Source organism: Salvelinus alpinus, chromosome 2 (genome assembly GCF_045679555.1).
Source record: "Salvelinus alpinus chromosome 2, SLU_Salpinus.1, whole genome shotgun sequence".
NCBI lineage: Eukaryota > Metazoa > Chordata > Actinopteri > Salmoniformes > Salmonidae > Salvelinus > Salvelinus alpinus.
The window spans coordinates 96,528,015-96,552,622 of NC_092087.1; the positions used below are offsets into that span (position 1 = coordinate 96,528,015).

The 24,608-nt window shown below is 42.6% G+C and overlaps 1 long non-coding RNA gene and 1 pseudogene across 1 annotated transcript; both read right to left on the reverse strand.

Annotated features, from left to right (window-relative positions):
* Nucleotides 1–24,608, reverse strand: part of LOC139568328 (zinc finger protein 665-like) — a 102,744-nt pseudogene that overhangs the window by 6,048 nt on the left and 72,088 nt on the right.
* LOC139568331 (uncharacterized) lies at nt 9,926–18,362 on the reverse strand. The gene is made up of 3 exons (XR_011673579.1): nt 18,079–18,362; nt 12,815–12,899; nt 9,926–11,713 (listed from the first exon to the last, which is right to left on the reverse strand). It is a non-coding gene; the product is annotated as an uncharacterized lncRNA (long non-coding RNA).

Genomic DNA, 24,608 nt, shown 5'->3' on the forward strand with positions numbered 1-24,608 from the left:
CAACAACAAAGCAGACACCCCAACAAAGCGGTAACCTTTTTTGGTAAACATCTTCGGGATGAGGATGGAGAAATGTAACCACTATCAAATTCTTAGACTGAACTATGGATGGAAGGACTGACCATTGTAGTGGACATTTCAGTACTGAGAAAGACTTGGACAATTATTCAAACAACCATCTTTATTCAACATTGATTAATTATTGCAACAATGAAACCGTCGACCGCACACTCTAAGTTGTGTTGCCGAGAGCATAACTGATAATGAAAAAACAGATCTTATATAGGCCCTAAGTGCTCAGTCAGTCATTTCCACTATTCCCATAAGCCACCTTGGTATATCTCCTGGTTATATGCACGGGATGTTATTTAACTTCCAACCCGGCTTAGTTTCCCAGATGCCAGGAAGATGAGGCATTGTTATAAACTCTTCCAGGCTCTCTCTATCTCGGGTCACACACACCAGATCTTGTCTATAGAATGCCAGCTTTTAGATTTTTATCACCAAGTTACTATCAGCTCAAGCTATCCCTAGCAAAACCCATTTCCTTAACCAGACGCCCAGACTAACTGGAGGAAGCTAGAGTGGACACCATAAAAACGCAGTATTAGCAGGCCAGTCTTAATCTTAGTTCAATATATAACTGTTTACTATTAATATCAAACAAATCAGGTAAGTATGTAATTTTTCCCTGACACCATCCATAACATAAAAGTTATAGTTTTAACTCTTTACAATAAGTGGAATTGTAGAGATATTGTCAGAACAATGTTCTCAGAAAACAACAAACCAGATTTTTGCATTTGAATTTTGTCACAGATTATGCAAATATTATTCTGTTGTGGACACACTGCATAATCATAAATGGTGATAGAGCATCTGACCAAATTACTCAAGATTTTAGTTCTGGGTTTTACTGATATTATATGCATATGAATGAGGGGAAAAAAAGACAAATGTGACATTGTTTTATCATTACAGTTTGCATTTGCAAAGAAGCTTTTCGGCAGATATACACTGCTGTAATGACTCGAGTTCTTATGGTAATACAATTTCATTTAATTTCTAAGAGAAAGTATGGTAATACACATTATAAACATGGTTTTACACATTATAAACACAATAATACACACAATAAACACAGTAATACAAATGATAAACACGGAAATACACATAAACACAGTAATATACATTATCAAAACGGTAACACACATCATAAACACGTTAATACACATAAACACAGTAATACACATTATTAACATGGTTATGTGTAACAGATGTAAATCGTTACGTTGTGTTTTGTCCAAAATAAATCACATCAGCCAGTGGTCCCAGTTGAGCATCATTTATTTCTGGTGCTGTTGTTAAATAGGAAACAGCACGTTAGTTGTGCAGGGCTTAACGGTATTGATGGCTGTCGATGGCAAAAATCTGTAGCATGAAGACAACTGTGTTAGCAGTGGGCTTATGTGACCGTTACGTCGGTGTATGCTAGGTAACACACTTATTTACAGCAATCATATGCCAAAGCACATCCCAGAAAGCCTCTCAATCCCTAACAGGTACCATATACCCACACATGTATAAATCAGTAATGTACAGCAAACTTGTACACATTGTAAAATAGAAAATAGAAAAAACTACGTGACCTACTCCTTGCATCACATTTTCATACTGGGAAGACCTGACGTTCGCGATCTCCCCCTATCTGCAAGTGGGGCCAATCACAACACGCCTTATTGTCATCAGAGTTGAACCAACCAATACGAATGCTTGAACATTAAATACACCTTTCTTTAGAGGCAAGTGGAAACATAACCAACCCTGTTACATATGCACATTATAAACATGGTAATACACATCATAAATACGTTAATACATATTATAAACATGGTAATACACATTATAAACAAAGTAATACACATTATAAAAACAGTAATACACATTAAAAACATGGTAATACACATCATAAATACGTTAATACACATTACAAACATGTTAATACATATCATAAACATGGTAATACACATTATAAACGCAATAATACACATAAACATGTGTATTAAACAACTTTTGCAAGTTTCAGATGGATAAATTGACCTTTCATGAGGAATATACTTTGTTAAAGTGACATCGTCCTGCACCATACTTCAGGGTAATTTCCCTTAATCTTTTGAATGGGCTCGACGATTATATCATCAAATTTGTTAATATGCAGTCATTTAAGATGTATACTGAATAAAAATATAAAACGCAACACGCAACAATTTCAAAGATTTTACTGAGTTACAGTTCACATAGGGAAATCAGTCAATTGAAATAAATAAGGCTCTAATCTATGGATTTCACATGACTGGGAGTACAGATATGCATCTGTTGGTCACAGATACCTTTAAAACAAAAGGTTGTGGCGTGGATCAGAAAACCAGTCAGTATCTGTTGTGACCACCATTTGCCTCATGCTGCGCGACACAACTCATTCGCATAGAGTTGGTCAGGCTGTTTAGTATGGCCTGTGGAATCTCCGATGGCTGTGCGAACTTGCTGGATATTGGCGGGAACTAGAACACGCTGTCATACACGTTGATCCAGAGCATCCCAAACATGCTCAATGGGTGACATGTAGGCCATGGAAGAACTGGTACATTTTCAGCTTCCAGGAATTGTGTACACATCCTTGCGACATGGGGCCATACATTATCATGCTGAAACATGAGGTGACGGCGGCAGATGAATGACAAGACAATGGGCCTCAGGATCTAGTCACGATATCTCTGTGCATTCAAATTGCCATTGATAAAATGCGATTGGCCATAGCTTATGCCTGCCCATACCATAACCACGCCCCCACCATAGGGCACTCTGGTCACAACATTGACATCAGCAAACCGCTCAAATGTTTTTGAACAACATAGTAATTGTATAACTTCGTACTTGACTGAAAGCGCATGTCGAGCGTAAAATGAAATGGCGGGGCATTCCTTTGATCTAGAAAAAACCCAAATAGTTAACTCCTGAACATTTTTATTTTTAAAAAGACACTCCTGACAATATCCAAAGGGTTTAGAGAATTTAATGTTGTAACTGTGACGTTTCAGAACTTTGTAATTGTGGAATTGTAAATGTTAGAAAAGTTGCTAGCTATTAGCTAGCTCCGGTTAGCTGTTGGCTGACTACGGTCAGGTGGTTGCTGGCTTCGGTTAGCCCATCCTAGCTTGTTCAGTCAATAATTAGCATTAATGTAATTTGCAATATTCTTGTCATTCTATTAGCCCTTCTTACACTGGGTGAATGTATTTTGAGCATGGGTATAAAGTAACTTCTAATGCCAGTCTAAAGGCTGTCATGTTTTAGTCTCCTATGGGGCTTTAGTGGGCAACAGTCAACTACATAATTATAACCTAAACAGGTGAATTCAAGTTAAGAGTCAATGTGTTTGGGGTATAAATGTAAAACATTTGAGGATGTGAATTGGATTGGAATTTAAAAATGTTGTTGTGTGACTTGTATTTTTTGTATGTTTATGAAATAATATGTAAGGGATTTATGGAGACAAATTATTAAATACACTTTAATGAAAACAAAAGAAAACATTGAAACACAATTTAAAGACAGTTTGCACTTGAGAGAACGTTGAAGGAAATAATTGAGAGAACCTTTGAAAGAGAAGCCACGTTCTCCTGTTTCATCATTTATCCTTACTATTATCTGCTGCACCAGTCCCAAAACTGGGATCTGTAACAGACAAATGGCGGTTGACCTTCATAAAATCAGGCAATGGGTACCAAATAATAGCAACAAAAACTAACACACAAGTTACCCCTATTAGTCCAACAAAGATGAAGTTTAAAACGACTGGAACGGTGATAAACTTGCCTGGTATTGGACGCAAGTGTATCGTATCCCCGCACACAGTGAGGAAGATGGTTCGGGAGGAAAGGAAAAATGGTCCACACACCGGTACTTTCATGTTTATGCACACAACTAGTCAGGTTACAGAACAATAAGGCAAGCCTAGGTCCCCTAGACAAAGTGAGTATAGTGAAACACTAAGGTTGTCTAAACGGTTCCTTTTTCACAATATGTTATATTTAACCTTTATTTAACCAGGTAGGCCAGTTGAGAACAAGTTCTCATTTGCAACTGCGACCTGGCCAAGATAAAGCAAAGCAGTGCGACAAAAACAACACAGATTTACACATGGGATAAACAAACGTACTGTCAATAACACAAAAATTACATAATACTCCCTTTTTTTAAGCATACAATATTGCTAATTATTTGACTGACTTATTTTACAAGACTTTATAAAGGGTGCCAATAATTTTAAAGTAGACAGTGTACAAAACATTAAAAACATTTTCCTAATATTGACTTGCACCCCTCCCCCGTTTTGCCCTCAGAACAGCTTTAATTCGTTGGGGCATGGACTCTACAAGGTGTTGAAAGCGTTCCACAGGGATGCTGACCCATGTTGACTCCAATGCTTCCCACAGTTGTGTCAAGTTGGCTGAATGTCCTTTGGGTGGTGGAACATTCTTGATACACAGGGGAAACTGTTGAGTGTGAACATCCCAGCAGTGTTGCAGTTTTTGCCACAAACCGGTGTGCCTGGCACCAACTACCATACCCCGTTCAAAGGCACTTAAATATTTTGCCCATTCACCCTCCTAATGGCACACATACACAATCCATGTCTCAATTGTCTCAAGGCTTAAAAATCCTTCTTTAACCTGTCTCCTCTCCTTCATCTACACTGATTTCAAGTGGATTTAACAAGTGACATCAATTAGGTATCATAGCTTTCACCTGCTCAGTCTGTCGTGGAAAGAGGTGTTCCTAATGTTTTGTACACTCAGTGTATATAGTACGTACTTACCATACTACCAGTATATTCTATTTACAATATGCTGTATAGTAAAAATGTATGCATTAAGTAGCCAATATCAACATACTAGGCTCTTCCATACAGAGAAGCCATTATCTAATGTGATCTGATGAAGGCTACGGCGTGTGACATGGTTCAATGCTTCGATCACGCGGATTGGAATATGTTCCGCATCGCGTCCAACAACAATATTGACGAATATGCTGATTCGGTGAGCGAGTTCATTAGGAAGTGCATTGACGATGTCGTACCCACAGCAACGATAAAAACATTCCCAAACCAGAAACCGTGGATTGACGGCAGCATTCGCGTGAAACTGAAAGCGCGAACCACTGCTTTTAACCAGGGCAAGGTGACCGGAAGCATGACCGAATACAAACAGTGTAGCTATTCTCTCCGCAAGGCAATCAAACAGGCTAAGTCTCAGTACAGAGACAAAATCGAGTCGCAATTCAACAGCTCAGACACAAGAGGTATGTGGCAGGGTCTACAGTCAATCACGGATTACAAAAAGAAAACCAGCCCCGTCGCGGACCAGGATGTCTTGCTCCCAGACAAACTAAACAACTTTTTTGCCCGCTTTGAGGACAATACAGTGCCACTGACACGGCCCCCTACCAAAACCTGCGGGCTCTCCTTCACTGCAGCCGAGGTGAGTAAAACATTTAAACGTGTTAACCCTCGCAAGGCTGCAGGCCCAGACGGCATTCCCAGCCGCGTCCTCAGAGCATGCGCAGACCAGCTGGCTGGTGTGTTTACGGACATATTCAATCAATCCTTATCCCAGTCTGCTGTTCCCACATGCTTCAAGAGGGCCACCATTGTTCCTGTTCCCAAGAAAGCTAAGGTAACTGAGCTAAACGACTACCGCCCCGTAGCACTCACTTCCGTCATCATGAAGTGCTTTGAGAGACTAGTCAAGGACCATATCACCTCCACCCTACCGGACACCCTAGACCCACTCCAATTTGCTTACCGACCCAATAGGTCCACAGACGACGCAATCGCAACCACACTGCCCTAACCCATCTGGACAAGAGGAATACCCATGTGAGAATGCTGTTCATCGATTACAGCTCAGCATTTAACACCATAGTACCCTCCAAACTCGTCATCAAGCTCGAGACCCTGGGTCTCGACCCCGCCCTGTGCAACTGGGTCCTGGACTTCCTGACGGGCCGCCCCCAGGTGGTGAGGGTAGGTAACAACATCTCCACCCCGCTGATCCTCAACACTGGGGCCCCACAAGGGTGCGTTCTGAGCCCTCTCCTGTACTCCCTGTTCACCCACGACTGCGTGGCCATGCACGCCTCCAACTCAATCATCAAGTTTGCGGATGACACTACAGTGGTAGGCTTGATTACCAACAACGACGAGACGGCCTACAGGGAGGAGGTGAGGGCCCTCGGAGTGTGGTGTCAGGAAAATAACCTCACACTCAACGTCAACGTCAACAAAACAAAGGAGATGATTGTGGACTTCAGGAAACAGCAGAGGGAGCACCCCCCTATCCACATCGACGGGTCAGTAGTGGAGAAGGTGGAAAGTTTTAAGTTCCTCGGTGTACACATCACGGACAAACTGAATTGGTCCACCCACACAGACAGCGTTGTGAAGAAGGCGCAGCAGCGCCTCTTCAACCTCAGGAGGCTGAAGAAATTCGGCTTGTCACCAAAAGCACTCACAAACTTCTACAGATGCACAATCGAGAGCATCCTGTCGGGCTGTATCACCGCCTGGTACGGCAACTGCTCCGCCCACAACCGTAAGGCTCTCCAGAGGGTAGTGAGGTCTGCAGAACGCATCACCAGGGGCAAACTACCTGCCCTCCAGGACACCTACACCCCCCGATGTCACAGGAAGGCCATAAAGATCATCAAGGACAACAACCACCCAAGCCACTGCCTGTTCACCCCGCTATCATCCAGAAGGCGAGGTCAGTACAGGTGCATCAAAGCAGGGACCGAGAGACTGAAAAACAGCTTCTATCTCAAGGCCATCAGACTGTTAAACAGCCACCACTAACATTTAGCGGCCGCTGCCAACATACTGACTCAACTCCAGCCACTTTAAAAATGGGAATTGATGGAAATTATGTAAAAATGTACCACTAGCCACTTTAAACAATGCCACTTAATACAATGTTTACATACCCTACATTACCCATCTCATATGTATATACTGTACTCTATATCATCTACTGCATCTTGCCATCTTTATGTAATACATGTACCACTAGCCACTTTAAACTATGCCACTTTATGTTTACATACCCTACAGTACTCATCTCATATGTATATACCGTACTCTATACCATCTACTGCATCTGCCATGCCGTTCTGTACCACCACTCATTCATATATCTTTATGTACATATTCTTTATCCCTTTACACTTGTGTGTGTGTGTAAGGTAGTAGTTGTGGAATTGTTAGGTTAGATTACTGTTGGTTATTACTGCATTGTCGGAACTAGAAGCACAAGCATTTCGCTACACTCGCATTAACATCTGCTAACCATGTGTATGTGACAAATAAAATTTGATTTGATTTGATTTGATTTCAATGCGCACATACATTTGGATAATCTACTTTTTCAGTTTTTCTAATTGCTGGCATCTTAGAGCTTGAATTGATCAAGGCCCCTGTACAACAAAGGGAATAGAACAAAGGGAATAACGGAGAGGAATCTACAATATGGTGAACTTATCAAATGAGTGAAAAGACAATTCTGTTCCTCAATAGTGTGCAGTGAAATCTACTAGATGAAAAGCCTGAATGGGTATGACATCATGGCATTATGTTGTTTAAATCCTGTAATTATCAAACATAAATTAAACAATAATAAATGTAATGCAATAAACATAATTAATCCCTGAGGGGCAATTTATGGCAGTCATAGGACACAGTTAATGGCAATAATAATACACTTACCATCTGTAAATAGCCCATCCAACTACCTACCTCATCCCCATATTTGTTTTTCTGCTCTTGTGCACACCAATATTTCTACTTGCACATCCTCATCTGCACATATATCACTCCAGTGTTAATTGTTAAATTTGAATTACTTCGCCACTATTGGCGCCACTATTGTTTATCCCATGTGTAACTCTGTGCTGTTTTGTCGCACTGCTTTGCTTTATCTTGGCCAGGTCGCAGTTGTAAATGAGAACTTGTTCTCAACTGGCCTACTTGGTTAAATAAAGGTGAAAAAAAACAACATTTTGAAATATTTTCCATTGTGTTTCCTTCTACATACACAGTATCTACTTTGGTGATCCCCTGCCTGTTTCCTAAAGCATGCGCACACACACTAGTCCATAAATACTCCCTGCCAGCCCAGGGGAAGCCCTTGTTGACTACTGTCGTGATCCAACCTTTCCTAAAACACACACACGTTGTCTACACATATGCTAGCCAACCAACTGTCAGGGAAAGCCCTCACTACATGCTGACTCACAGACGGTCAGAGTGGAGAGGTTAACTGTGGTTATTATTAACTGTTTGTTTTGGCAATGCTTTAGGCTCCTCCCATTCCTCTATGCTTTAGGGTCCTCCGAATCCGCTCCAGGATCTCTTTCAGGCACCTCCACTAACCTTTTCAGTGGTAGGCAACAAAAGCCCACTTGCGTAGCCTCTTCTAACCTTGGTGTTTATCGCCCTCTAGTGGAGAGTAGTTACAATACATGTTTGGAGATTTCATATAAATAGCAAGACCCACGAGGCAGTGTTCATTAAAACATTTTGCACTGGAAAACAAAAACATCTGCAAATCTTGTAACATAATGGAAAAATGTAGAAAACATTTGTACAGCTAAATCATTTCTGGACAAAACTATAATCCTGATTTACCTTTTATGACCAGAGATCTGCTAAATAATCCTCAGCCTGCTGAATTTATCCTGTCGCCACAAGGTTTCTGATTGTTTGCCAGATGACGTCTTGGAAATGGTATACTGTTCTTTGTTTTATCGCCTTTACCTGGTTGTAATCTGGTTAAGTCGCTCTGGATAAGAGCGTCTGCTAAATGACTTAAATGTAAAATGTAAATGGTTAGTTGACCAGTTTACAAATAGAAAATGGCGTCACTAAACCAAATGTTCCGTCTGTGAAAATGTGATGCACGACAAGTCTCTCGCTGTCTCTCATCTTAAAGGAAAAAAGTAATAATTTCTCATGTTATCCTGCTAAACATAAACAGCATGATTATATCTGTCTCTCTGTGACCACCGATAACTGCAGAACGAAGTTGCCTACAAAGTTGCCATTGTCTTCTGTAGTATTATCTAAAATAAGGAGGCACGAAAACGAGACTCTAACTTCAGCATGTTTACAAGCCTAGTCTGCGCATGTTATACATAGGTACGGATACCCACAAGGGCCATACTACTACATTCGCAATTATGATAAAAAACCGAGTTGACTGTATTCAAATATTAATACAGTACGCCTATAGGCTACATAGTCCTATATATTTAAATCATATTCAAATCAATTTCATGATCAATCAATTGAGTTTTAATCTGCTAATTGTTTCATGATGTGTAACAACATGTGCGTAATATTGTGTCAAATCAGAGATTTAGTGCATTATTATTGGGTAAACATTCAAATAAACTGCCTAAATATTTGTAGCAAAATGGGGAAAAATATATTTCTAGGAGCTGATCCTTCTTCAGTGTTGTGAACTAATTATGTAAAGGTGAGATTTGAATGAAGAAAGCTGATTCTTTCGATCCTATCAGTATATAATTGTTCAGAAACATATTCTATTAATATTTATAATACAATTTACTCAAATGACACAATCAATTATTTACCATTCCTTTCTATTGGGCACAAAATAATCTGAAACACCCAAAACAAAATTCTGTAGTCACAAGCTTGATCTTTGCGTGTTAGGAATATGGGACCAAAAACAAAACTTTTGACTAAATAAGTGAATTTGTCCTAATACTTATAACTTCAAAATGGGGGGGGGGGGGGGGGGGGACTAGATACATAAAGTGCTTTCATTTCTAAACGGTAAGACAGATATGTATGAAAATACCTTAAAATGAAAGGTGACATTCTGTAGTGTCACCGCATATAAAAGATTTGTTCTCAAATCCCAAATGTTGGAGTATACATTTAGAGGCAATTTAAAAGCTGCAGCTTCACTGTCCAAATAAATACATATATGAGTGTAGCACACAGACATGCAGGCCTGCGCTTAAATGTGCAACGTTTTATATGCATTCTTAGAATCATCCACTCACACGTGTTATTTGAATCAAGCGTCGAGGACCAGCAGTGGACAGTTTGACGCAAGGTGGCCTCAAACCCACGGTTACTGTACCCCTAAGATTCACAGTCAACTGTCTTAGCGACACAAGTCACCTGAAAGGAATGGTAGCAGCTATTTCACTGTAAGGCTGTTAAGACGGAATTATGTTTTATGATGTGCTGTACAATATACTTAAATGATGTATAGACAAACCTCATATCTTTTTCCCGTAAAAGCGCATGGATGTGTGTGAAATGAATAAGCAAAAGCTTTGGATTTTGTCATATGTGAAAACGTGTCTCTTGAATGTTGTCTAACGTCAGTAGCTAGTGACCTAGTTAAGGAAGCATCATGCAATAACAAAAATAAACCTTAAATTATCTTCTGGTCATCAAGTTGACCTATTTTAAGTAATGTGGATATAAAGTCTAAGATCTTTGATAGGCTGATGCGGAATTTGTTACAGGAAGTAATCGCCAGCCAGCTGGTCAGGTTAGCATAGGGATAAATGGGCCAGGTAATCTTATTGGGACAGCTATACATGTAACATTGTCGTTGATTTTAATTGGCTGATATGCATTTTGAGACAGAGCTTTGCTTTCAACTTCGTCTCTTTCAAATGTTCACAAGTATAGACCCTGTGTGATTCTGTAGCAGCTGATCAAGTCATACCTTTTTGTTTTGACTTCCTACAAGCCTTTCGTGCTGGTGTTTGAAGAATATTTGGCACTGTCTGATTAGGATATAAAAGGTCTGTCTCCAAGAGGCTGGTGTTTACAGAACATTTGGCACTGTCTGATTAGGATATAAAGGGCCTGTCTCCAAGAGGCAAGTTAGACATTTTCTCTATCTTTATTATCTGAGATTAATGTGGACGCTACCATGATAATGGTAATCACAAATTAATCGTGAATTATAATTAGTGAGAAAGTTACAATAGGGATGTGACAAATATAAATGTTATTAACATTTATACTGCAATTTCTCACATAAATAATTATAATTATGAACTGAATTCACAATTCAGATATGGTAGTGTGTAAGAGCACTACTAGGTGGCAATGCAGTTCAATCTACTGCAGTCCTGACTACCTACCAGATGGCTCTCACTTTGCTGCTGTCCCTCACCCACTCAGCAACAACATTTTAGGCTCTCTGCTGTGTCTCTCCTCCTTGTTCTCAGTTGTCAGCACTTCATGTCCCACTTCTCTTCAGTGTGATGGCTCTTTACAGTGATGTATGACAGCGTGTTAATAGACGTCCAACAATCTGTTGTTAACGCCACGTATGGTGATTGTAAAGCTTGTGCCTTGTACTTGCAGAGCAGAGTCGATGTATAATTTCTCCATCAGGACCGTCACGGTTTTTCTACATGGCATCTTGTAGTCTGGTTCTAGATATGCCATTAGGGTATTGAAGCAGAGTGCTGCAGATGAAGGAACCGGAGGTGTGGACTCTGTAGGGTTTGGCTTGGAGTCTCAGGTAGACTTCACCATCAGACTGTGGTAGTTCAGCTGCTGTGACGATGGCAATAACCCCCAGAAGACCGTTGACGAATCCTAAGTAAAAAGAGAAAGAAGGTTGAGGAGGGATGCGACACAAAATGAGGAGGAATGACTGTTTGGTCAGGTTTAAAGTAGGGTGGTAGTGGTGATTAAGGAGAGTGAGGACAGGTGTGGAGGCTGATTAGCAGTTGGTAGCAGCTGGAGCTTGTTTGAGGAGTTACGTTCAATGCAACTAGTTAAGTGTTGCAAAAGTAGTTGAGGCTGATTGGCAATGGTTAGCAGCTGGAGCTTGTTGAGCTTGCTCGGGAGCTGTGTTCAAGGCAACAAGTTAAGTGTTACATTCAAGTCTGGTCCTTTCAAATAAATTTTTGTTAATCGTTAACGCCAGGGGGGTCAAACTAATTCCATGGATGACCTAGTGTCTTCTGTTTTTTGTTGTGCCTTTCAATTAAGATCTAAAAAAAACAGGTGAGGGGAGTTCCTTACCAATCAGTGACCTAGACAATCAGGTGAGGGGAGTTCCTTACCAATCAGTGACCTAGACAATCAGGTGAGGGGAGTTCCTTACCAATCAGTGACCTAGACAATCAGGTGAGGGGAGTTCCTTACCAATCAGTGACCTAGACAATCAGGTGAGGGGAGTTCCTTACCAATCAGTGACCTAGACAACCAGGTGAGGGGAGTTCCTTACCAATCAGTGACGTAGATAACCAGGTGAGGGGAGTTCCTTACCAATCAGTGACCTAGACAACTAGGTGAGGGGAGTTCCTTACCAATCAGTGACGTAGATAACCAGGTGAGGGGAGTTCCTTACCAATCAGTGAGCTAGACAACCAGGTTAGGGGAGTTCCTTACCAATCAGTGGCCTTAATGCATCAATCAAGTACAAGGGTAGAGCAAAAGTTAGTGGTAGTTGTTATAACTGCACTGTGATTTTCATTTACATTTAAATTTGAGTAATTTTACAGATGCTCTTATCCAGAGCGACGTACAGTAGTGAGTGCATACATTTTGTATGAACACAAATAAAATAATAATAATTCTAAATGTTGAAGATCCCAAATTGGTTTAAAAGTTTAAATGTCACACCCCTATTACAAAGGCATAAGTATCATATGTGCATCAGTAACTTTCTCACACATCATTCTCTGTTACCTTAGTGGAGGAGTAACCATCATGCTGTCATCACAACTGTCATTGTCAGTCTAATGGGCTACAGACAGGAAGTCACACCCACCCTCTAGGAGAGAAAGAATATTTAGAGCTTTCTCAGATTCACAGCATCTTGTTTAGATCTTCATTCATTATTTAAAATGAAATTCATCTTTTATTCATATAAGTAGCTTGAAATTCTGAGAGGAGACAATTTTGAACTGGGGTCCTGCAGGCCTGTAACAACGGTAAATGTAATAACACTGGTAAATGTATGTCACGTTCGTCGTATGAATCGGACCAAGGCGCAGCGTGGTATGCGAACATTCTTTATTATAATAAGAATGAACACTGAACAAACGAACCAAAATAACAAAACGACACGTGAAGCTATACAAAACAAGTGCTGACAGGCAACTACACATAGACAAGAACCCACGAACACCAAAGGGAAAATGGCTAACTAAATATGATCCCCAATCAGAGACAACGATAAACAGCTGCCTCTGATTGGGAACCATATCAGGCCACCATAGACATACAAATCACCTAGTCCTACAAAAACCTTAGACATACAAAAAACCCTAGACAATACAAAAACGAACGTACCCACCCTAGTCACACCCTGGCCTAACCAAAATATAAAGAAAACAGAGATATCTCAGGTCAGGGCGTCACAGTACCCCCCCCCCCCCCCAAAGGTGCGGACTCCCGGCCGCAAACCTGAACCTATAGGGGAGGGTCCGGGTGGGCATCTACCCTCGGTGGCGGCTCCGGTTCTGGACGCAGCCCCCCCTCTTTACGCTGATCCCTCCGCCTTTGTAGAACCGGACCGCGGATCATCGCCAGAGGCTCTGGACTGCGGATCATCGCCGGAGGCCCAGGACTGGGAACCGTCGCCAGAGACCCCGGACTGGGGACCGTCGCCGGAGACCCGTCGGGAGACCCCGGACTGGGGACCGTCGCCGGAGACCCCGGACTGGGGACCGTCGCCGGAGACCCCGGACTGGGGATCGTCGCCGGAGGCTCCGGACTGGAGATCGTCGCCGGAGGCTCCGGACTGGGGATCGCCGCCGGAGGCTCCGAACTGTGGCCCCGTCATAGGAGGATCCGAACTGTGGCCCGTCGTGGATGTTCTGGACTGTGGCCCCGTCGTTGGAGGTTCCGGACTGTGGAACGTCGCCGGAAGCTCTGGACTGTGGAAGCACACTGGAAGCCTGATGCGTGGTGCCGGAACTGGTGGTACCGGGCTGAGGACACGCACCTCAGGGCGAGTGCGGGGAAGAGGCACAGGACGTACTGGACTGTGGATGATCACTGGAGAACTGATGCGTGGGACCGGTACTGGTGGCACCGGGCTGATGACACGCACCTCAGGGCGAGTGCGAGGAAGAGGCACAGGACGTACTGGACTGTGGAGGCGCACTGGAGACCTGATGCGTGGTGCCGGAACTGGTGGTACCGGTCTGAGGACACGCACCTCAGGGCAAGTGTGGAGTGTGAGGAAGAGGCACAGGACGTACTGGACTGTGGAGGCGCACTGGAAACCTGATGCGTGGGACCGGTATAGATGGCACCGGGCTGATGACACGCACCTCAGGGCGAGTGCGAGGAAGAGGCACAGGACGTACTGGACTGTGGAAGCGCACTTGAGGGAGAGTGCGAGGAGCAGGAACAGGACACACCGGGTTGTGAAGGTACACTGGAGACCTGGTGTGTATAGCCGGCATCAATTGTTCCGCAACTTTAACACACGTTTCAGGACGAGTACGAGGAACTGACACAGGTGGCATTGGACAGCTAACATGCTCCTCAGGGCGAATGCCGTGCATACTACGCCAAACCAACAGCTCTCTCTCTTCACTCTCCTCCAATTTGATCAACAACTCCTCGAAGGTCTCTAACTCTCCCCTCCGTTCACTCTCCTCCAATCTGTCCAATAACTCCTCGACAGTCTCTGACTCACCCCTCAACTTCGCCGACTGCTCCATGTGCCCCCCCCTCCCCCAAATCTTCTTTGGGTTTCTGTGGCTTTCTTCCCCGACGTCGTTGCTGTCCTCTCATGCTCCTAGGCGACTCCCTGACTGACTCCATGTGCCCCCCCCCCAAAAAAAATAATTATTGGGGTTTCTGTGGCCTACCTCGTTGGTATAACTCCTCGTAATATCGCCATTCCGCCTTTGCTGCCTCTATCTCCTCTTTAGGAAGGCGATACTCCCCAGCCTGTGTCCAGGGTCCTGCTCCATCCAGGATCTCCTCCCAGGTCCATTCCTCCTGAACACGCTGCTTGGTCCATTTTTGGTGGGTTCTTGTCTATGTGTAGTTGCCTGTCAGCACTCATTTGTATAGGTTCACGTGTCATTTTGTTTTTTGCATACCACGCTGCATACCATTTTTTCATGAATAATGTAATAAGTTCAGCCAATAAGTTTAGCTCAATTTGGTACACATACCACCACCTACTATTACAACACAAACACGCTCATGCACATCATACAGGAATACTCATACATAGAGACACTCACAAGCACACACTTAAATGTACACACACACACACAGTAGCAGGACTGAGACCAGACTCCTCTACAGCGCCACTACAGTCATCTTGATTTTTATTTGAAGCATCATTTTATCCTTTGCTTGTTTGTAGAGAGAGAAAAAGAGCAAGAGAAACACATTGTCACTGACTGAATAATACCCCAGTAGGCAGCATGTGGCTTAGTGAAGCCTGTTTCTAGTTGTTAACTGGTTTTCTAGTTGTTTATATTTCAACAAACCAGATTACAACCAGGTAAAGGCTATTTAAAACAAAGAGCAGTATACAATTTCCATTACGTCATCTGGCAAACAATCAGAAACATTGTGGAGACGGGATAAAGTCCGCAGGCTGAGGATTATTTAGCAGATCTCTGGTCATAAAAGGTATATATAGGGTCTTTTTTTTAAATCCAGAAAGCCCAAGGGCTGATATGAAAACCACACAACAACAAAAACAATATACAATACATAAGTACAAAAATAAAAAAGGTTTGTTAAAGCATAATAAAAACTACTAACTATAAAGGTCCAATTGTTGAACACTGTGGCACGCCACAGGATATCTTGGCCCTGGTAGATGCACTTTCACGACTCCCGCCGAAGTCGGTCCCTCTTCTTGTTCGGGCGGCGTTCGGCGGTCAACGTCACCGGTTTTCTAGCCATCGCCGCTCCACCTTTCATTTTCCATTTGTTTTGTCTTGTTTTCCCGCACACCTGGTTACATCCCCTCATTACTCTATGTGTATATTATCCTCTGTTCACCCCATGTCTGTGTGTGGTATTGTTCGTTCGTTACGTGTGTCACGCTTCAGGCTGGTTTTGCGCCGGGTATTGTTGTAACCCGTGGTTTTGCTATTTGTACCTATTTGTGTAACTTGTGCGCATTCGCTTTTTCCCTTGGGCCGGAATGTTGTGACGCAGTTGCATCCGGCTGTTTTCCTCTGCCTGAATAAAGTGTGCCTGTTCACTCATCTCTGCTCTCCTGCACCTGACTCTCCTGCACCTGACTGCTCTCCTGCACCTGACTGCTCTCCTGCACCTGACTCTCCTGCACCTGACTGCTCTCCTGCACCTGACTTTTTTGTGAAACACACAAATTTGCATTAACACATTGTTCTCTGTCATAAACATAACTACATAGCCAATGATATGTATAATCATGAAAACCGTAATAATGCAATTTAGAAAAGTAATATTTCATGATCAACCGTGTCAAACGCTTTGGATAAATCGAAAAAGATGCTAAGAGCATGTTTATTGTTCAGGGCTGTAAAGATTTGATTCCCAAGGGCTAACCATTAACCCTCTAGAGGCTAGGCCCTGTCTAAGCTGGGGGAGGGGGGTTTGAAGCTAACATATTAAATTGTTTTAAGATGATCATACCAAGGATGATTTAGCTATTTGATTTGGAATTTTAAGACCACTTAAAAAATTCTTAAGGAGCGGACCCTTTTTTAAAAATGTTGCCTAAAATGACATACCCAGATCTAACTGCCTGTAACTCAGGACCTGAAGCAAGGATATGCATATTCTTGATACCATTTGAAAGGAAACACTTTGAAGTTTGTGGAAATGTGAAATTAATGTAGGAGAATATAACACATTAGATCTGGTAAAAGATGTTCCATCATCTTTGAAATGCAAGAGAAATGACATTATTACACTTAGGAGTCTAGGTGCAATTTAGATTTTGGCCACGAGATGGCAGCAGTGTATGTGCAACGTTTTAGACTGACACAGCAGGGGGTTCAAACTGTAGAACCCAGTTCCTACACTTGAATATAAAAATGGATTTTATCAAACAAAACTATGCTACATTTTATCTCGGGGACCCTCAGGATGACAAATCAGAGCATTCAGAGGTGAATGTAAAAATAAAAAATAAACGTTTTTTATTGTTGTGAACTCTCCTCCAAAAATAGCATGGTATTTGTTTCACTTTAATAGCTACAGTAAATTGGACAGTGCAGTTAGACTAACAATAATTTAGGCTTTCTGCCCATATCAGATATACTTACCCCCGCGGGACGATAGGTCAATCGTCCCGCGGGGGGGGGGGGGGGGGGCGATCCCATAGAGGATAAATTATCCAAAAAATATAAATACTAATTATTGGATGAAACATTGAATTTGGCATTACTGCTATTAACCAATAGCAACACATTCAATAACAGATTCACTACATGGAACAACAGATAGTCTCCCAAAAAACTGTCCTATATCTGAGAGATATAAGAAAGATCAGGAAATTCACATTTTCCCTGGCGGTCACTGCTCTTACTCAACAAAAAATGTCCTCTGTGTCAACACAACTTTTGGAGATATTTCAACAAAATGATTTTGTGGTAAGTTGATCAAATTTTTTACATTTTGAAAAAGTTGTAGATATTTTCCAATGTTAGATCTATAACTGTTTCTTAAATACACAAATAGGAAAGCCTTAAGATAATTAATCCACTTGTTAAGAGGGGCAGTTACTCCAGTACTTTAAAAAAACGCCCTTGTCCTAAAAACATTATGATTATTTCTTGAAATAACTAAAAAAGGATTCAACTGTAGCCATTTATTTCCCTTTATAGTTTGTCTAAGCATGATATTCATCCACATTTATTTTTTCTCCCCAAACGTAGCTTTTTTGTGTCAGCAAATAGACATTTCTAGTTACCCCCTAGTACCCTATTTATTCCCTAATTTTAGTTTAGTGCCTATCTTCATAAATACTTACATACATTTTTTAAAACTGGTACTGGGGACCTTCAGAAGAGTCTTGTGAGGCATGTGGGAATCCTTGAGCAAAACAGAGAACACAGCTGTCCACAGAGGGGTCATATAAGTGTGTAGAACAAACCGTTCTTACGCTACAGACAGAAGTTGGCAAAGAGGCTTGTTGACGGAAAACGGCATCGTGTTCGGGATGTCTCATTGTCTGACAAACACCGGTCTAGCTCTAACACTTTTCGCCGCAGTTGCGGAAGTGCGATATCGGCGGATGCATTAGAATGAGACATGCAGACATGCAAAAACAGAAAAAGTATATCCAGCTTAAATTGACGGATTTTGATGGATATTTGTTTTATGTTAGATTTCCGCAGAAATTGTACGCGAAGGGTTAACGTTTTGTTTTCCAGTGCTAAATGTTTTGAATATGTTTTTGTTGCATGCCTTAATGAACATGACCCGCCTCATGGACCTGGCTATTTATTGCAAATCTCCAAACAACATTTAGTATAACTCTTCTCCAATAGAGGGCGCTAAATGCCCAGACTAGAAAACGCTTCACAAGGGACCTTTCTTTTGCCTGTCACTGCAAAGGTTAGTGGAGATGCCTGAAAGAGATCCTGGAGGGGAATTGGAGGAGCCTAAAGTATTGTGGAATGGGAGGAGCCTAAAGCATTGAGGTATGGGAGGAGCCTAAAGCATTTGGGAATTGGAGGAGCCCAAAGCATTGTGGAATCGGAGGAGCCTAAGGAGGAGGAGTAAAGCATTTGGGAATTGGAGGAGCCCAAAGCATTGAGGAATCGGAGGAGCCTAAAGCATTTGGGAATCGAGGAATCAGAGGAGCCTAAAGCATTGAGGAATCAGAGGAGCCTAAAGTATTTGGGAATTGGAGGAGCATAAAGCATTTGGGAATCGGAGGAGCCTAAAGCATTTGGGAATTGGAGGAGCCCAAAGCATTTGGGAATCGGAGGAGCCTAAAGCATTTGGGAATTGGAGGAGCCTAAAGCATTTGGGAATCGGAGGAGCCTAAAGCATTTGGGAATTGGAGGAGTCCAAAGCATTTGGGAATCGGAGGAGCATAAAGCATTGAGGAATCGGAGGAGCCTAAAGCATTTGGGAATCGGAGGAGCATAAAGCATTGAGGAATCGGAGGAGCCTAAAGCATTGTGGAATGGGAGGAGGCTAAAGCATTGCCAACACAAACAGTTAATAATAACCACAGTTAACCTCTCCACCCTGACCGTCTGTGAGTCGGCATGTAGTGGGGGCTTTCCCTGACAGTTGGTTGGCTAGCATATTTACAGACAACATGTTTGAGTGTTTTAGGAAACTGGGGATCAACGGCTGTACTCAACAAGGGCTTCCCCGGGGCTGTCTGGCAGGAAGTATTTCTGGATTACTGTGGTGTGTGTGCTCTGTAGGGGGATCACTGCAGTAGATATGTGTGTGTAAAAGGAAACACAATGGAACATCTTTCAAAATGTTTCTATCTTAAGTGTATGATTATTGCCTTTTAACTGTGTTCTATACCTGCCAGAAATGATTCGGGGCTGAATGACCTTTATTGCATTACATTGAATTGATTGTTTGTAATTTATGTTACTTATAATGCAGTTATATTTTATAACGCCAGGATGCCATTCAGGCTTTTCATCTACTATGAATTCCCTGCACACTACTGAGGAAGAGAATCGTCTTTTCAGATTCAAAATATTGTCACATTGAACATTGTCACAGACTGTAGTATAAAACTCTGTGGATGGAGCTGAAACAATGATGTGACATCTATTCTGCCATCTTGATGCACGTTCCCCATAGCCTTCATTAGATCATGCCTTCTCAGTATGAACGAGCCTAGTGTGTTGGTATTTGCCACTTAATGCATGTTGTAAATATAATATACTGGTAGTATGGTAAGTACATAACATATACATTGAGTGTACAAAACATTAGGAACACCTGCTCTTTCCACAACAGACTGACCAGGTGAAAGCTATAATCCCTTATTGATGTCACTTGTTAAATCAATCAATCAATCAGATGTATTTATGAAGCCCTTTTTGACATCAGACGATGTCACAAAGTGTGGTACAGAAACTCAGCCTAAAACCCCAAACAGCAAGCAATGCAGATGTTCAAACGTTCATAGATGACCAAAGAGATCCACTTCAAGTGACAGCTATAATCCCTTATTGATGTCACTTGTTAAATCCACTTCAAATCAGTGTAGATGAAGGGGAGGAGACAGGTTAAAGAAGGATTTTAAACCTTGAGACATGGATTGTGTACGTGTGCCATTCAGAGGGTGAATGGGCAAGACAAAATATTGAAGTGCCTTTCAACGGGGTATGGTGGTAGGTGCCAGGCGCACCGGTGTGTGTCAAGAACTGCAACGCTGCTGGGATGTTCATGCTCAACAGTTTCCTGTGTGTATCAGGAATGGCCCACCAACCAAAGGACATCCAGCCAACTTGACACAACTGTGGGAGGCATTGGAGTCCCCATGGGCCAGCATTCCAGTGGGATGTTTCTCCACCTTGTAGAGTCCATGCCCTGACGAATTGAGGCTGTTCTGAGGGTAAAAGGGGGGTGCAACTCAATATTAGGAAGGTGTTGTTAATGTTTTCTACACTCAGTGTACAGTCAACTTCTAAATTATTGGCAACCTTCATGAGGATTTGTACAATAAATAATACAAATAGTGAGCAATATTGTACGGGAACAATAATGGGAACATTTTATTATTTATTGTAATTGTTACGGAACCATTTAAACAACCTCAGTGTTTCACTATACTCACATTGTCTAGGGGACCAAGGCTTGTTGTTCTGTAACCTGACTAGGTGTGTGCATAAACATGAAAGTATGAGTGTGTGCATGACCCTGTTAAGTGTGCAGATGGTGTTGAGTGTGCAGACGGTGTTGGGTGTTGAGTGTGTGTGTGTGGGAACAATGGATTTGCTTACCGGCTCTGGTGTGACTCCGTGGTCAGGCCAGCTCAAGAGGGTCGTTCATGTTCAGTTGGTGACAAACAATAAATAATAATACAGAAAACTCTAAAAGGGGATGTCAAAAGAAAGATACTAAATAAGAGCCCTGCTGGTGGGAGATGGTTCAGCTGATTAGCTCAGTAATCCCTCCCAGCTGTACACAGACCTCTAATGCAGACCAGAGCTTCCTTGCCTGGCCCCGCCTCCACTGGCCCCTGGGGATGGGGTGGGATGTGTATCATAGTAGTGTGCTGAATAACTGGCCCCTCCTCCACTGGCCCCTAGGGATGGGATGTGTATCATAGTAGTGTGTTGAATAACTGGACCCTCCACCACTGGCCCCTAGAGATGGGATGTGTATCATAGTAGTGTGTTGAATAACTGGCCCCTCCACCATTGGCCCCTGGGGATGGGATGTGTATCATAGTAGTGTGTTGAATAACTGGCCCCGCCTCCACTGGCCCCTGGGGATGGGATGTGTATCATAGTAATGTGTTAAATAACTGGCCCCTCCACTGGTCCCTGGGGATGGGATGTGTATCATAGTAGTGTGTTAAATAACTGGCCCCTCCTCCACTGGCCCCTGGGGATGGGATGTGTATCACAGTAGTGTGTTGAATAACTGGCCCCGCCTCCACTGGTCCCTGGGGATGGGATGTGTATCATAGTAGTGTGTTGAATAACTGGCCCCTGGGGATGGGATGTGTATCATAGTAGTGTGTTGAATAACTGGCCCCGCCTCCACTGGTCCCTGGGGATGGGATGTGTATCATAGTAGTGTGTTGAATAACTGGCCCCTGGGGATGGGATGTGTATCACAGTAGTGTGTTGAATAACTGGCCCCGCCTCCACTGGTCCCTGGGGATGGGATGTGTATCATAGTAGTGTGTTGAATAACTGGCCCCGCCTCCACTGGTCCCTGGGGATGGGATGTGTATCATAGTAGTGTGCTGAATAACTGGCCCCTCCACTGGTCCCTGGGGATGGGATGTGTATCATAGTAGTGTGTTGAATAACTGGCCCCTCCTCCACTGGCCCCTGGGGATGGGATGTGTATCATAGTAGTGTGTTAAATAACTGGCCCCGCCTCCACTGGTCCCTGGGGATGGGATGTGTATCATAGTAGTGTGTTAAATAACTGGCCCCGCCTCCACTGGTCCCTGGGGATGGGATGTGTATCATAGTAGTGTGTTGAATAACTGGCCCCTCCTCCATTGGCGCCTGGGGATGGGATGTGTATCATAGTAGTGTGTTAAACAACTGTGGCCTACCACTCATTTTACCTACTACATAACATAACACAATTGCTCAGAGAAAGAGATTTTCGTTTAACAAGTAACACAATTTATTTGTCTAAATACTCAATACTTCGCCAGCTAAAATGTCCTGGTACTTGGTAGAGTTCATTATGCTATTGACCTTAACAAAGGCCCCAGGACCAGTGCAATCAAAACTGCCCATAACATCAAAGATCCACTACCATATTGAACAGTAGGTGTGAGGTTCTGTTCTGCATATACATCCTTCTGTCAACACCAAACCCACTACCATATTGAACAGTAGGTGTGGGGTTCTGTTCTGCATATACATCCTTCTTTCAACACCAAACCCACTACCATATTGAACAGTAGGTGTGAGGTTCTGTTCTGCATATACATCCTTCTGTCAACACCAAACCCACTACCATATTGAACAGTAGGTGTGGGGTTCTGTTCTGCATATACATCCTTCTTTCAACACCAAACCCACTACCATATTGAACAGTAGGTGTGGGGTTCTGTTCTGCATATACATCTTTCTTTCAACACCAAACCCACTACCATATTGAACAGCAGGTGTGGGGTTCTGTTCTGCATATACATCCTTCTGTCAACACCAAACCCACTACCATATTGAACAGTAGGTGTGGGGTTCTGTTCTGCATATACATCCTTCTGTCAACACCAAACCCACTACCATATTGAACAGTAGGTGTGGGGTTCTGTTCTGCATATACATCCTTCTTTCAACACCAAACCCACTACCATATTGAACAGTATGTGTGAGGTTCTGTTCTGCATATACATCCTTCTTTCAACACCAAACCCACTACCATATTGAACAGTAGGTGTGAGGTTCTGTTCTGCATATACATCCTTCTTTCAACACCAAACCCACTACCATATTGAACAGTAGGTGTGGGGTTCTGTTCTGCATATACATCCTTCTTTCAACACCAAACCCACTACCATATTGAACAGTAGGTGTGGGGTTCTGTTCTGTATATACATCCTTCTGTCAACACCAAACCCACTACCATATTGAACAGTAGGTGTGAGGTTCTGTTCTGCATATACATCCTTCTTTCAACATCAAACCCACTACCATATTGAACAGTAGGTGTGAGGTTCTGTTCTGCATATACATCCTTCTTTCAACACCAAACCCACTACCATATTGAACAGTAGGTGTGGGGTTCTGTTCTGCATATACATCCTTCTGTTAACACCAAACCCACTACTGGTGGGCGTGGTCAAACAGCACTTACATTTGTTGGATTCTCTCTATAAGGATTTTTTTCTGGAAACCCTTTCTAAAAAGATGCAGTGCCTTAGACCACTGTGCCACTCAGGAACCCTTCCAGAGAGCCTATTGGGGTGGAAGTGGCATCAAATTGTAGATTTGGTTACCCGAAGACGCGACCAAGTTCTGTTATTCTCCAACTTTCGACTTTGGATATTTCTTTGCTTCCCAAACCATCTTCCTCACTGTGTGTGGGAATAACATTCACTTGTGCAACAGAATATTTGTATTAATTGTGCTGTATATGCAGAACAGAACCCCACACCTACTTGAACCAAGTGTAAAGGACGTCATGCTGCTTGCTTAGCAATCACCACTTCCTCCTGAAGCAGAACATACCGAGGCTCAAACTCAGGACCTCTATCTCACAAACACATGACCTCCTGAAGCGTCTTAACTAGTTGCACCACCAAAAAGCTAACTATTCAGCAACACAAGTGGAGACACTGCAGGTTGAGGACTGAGTTTCACAGCTCCCCATCTGCTACACAAGCAATAACAAGTCTGTACCCGATTAGGAAAAAAGCATTTTAATGTATTCGCTAATGTTATACTTATCCAGATTTACCAGAGGGTTCAAATTGCAATGAGTTAGAGGCTAGATCGCTTCGTCAGCATAGCCGAGGCGTCACACTTTTATTGCATGGCTATAAATAGAATCCACAGTGGCGGGAGAGGTTGGAATGAAGGCCAAACAGTCAGTCAACACAGACTAGATACATGGTGTCAGAAGGTAGGTTTTGGAGCAGTGAGCAGTTACCTACTCTGTCAGCTTACATTAAATTGCAGGTTTTGTGAAATCTGTGGTTCTGAAACACAATGGCCACCCTCCATGCTGACTACATTGAAGACGCATGCAAGTTCTCAGAACGCCTGTATGTGATGTTTATTAACAGGTCAGTTAACCACATCATATGGTGTAGCAATCTGACGTGGCTTACAACCAATAAGAGACTCTGGAATCATGATTCTATGTGACCTAAAGAGAA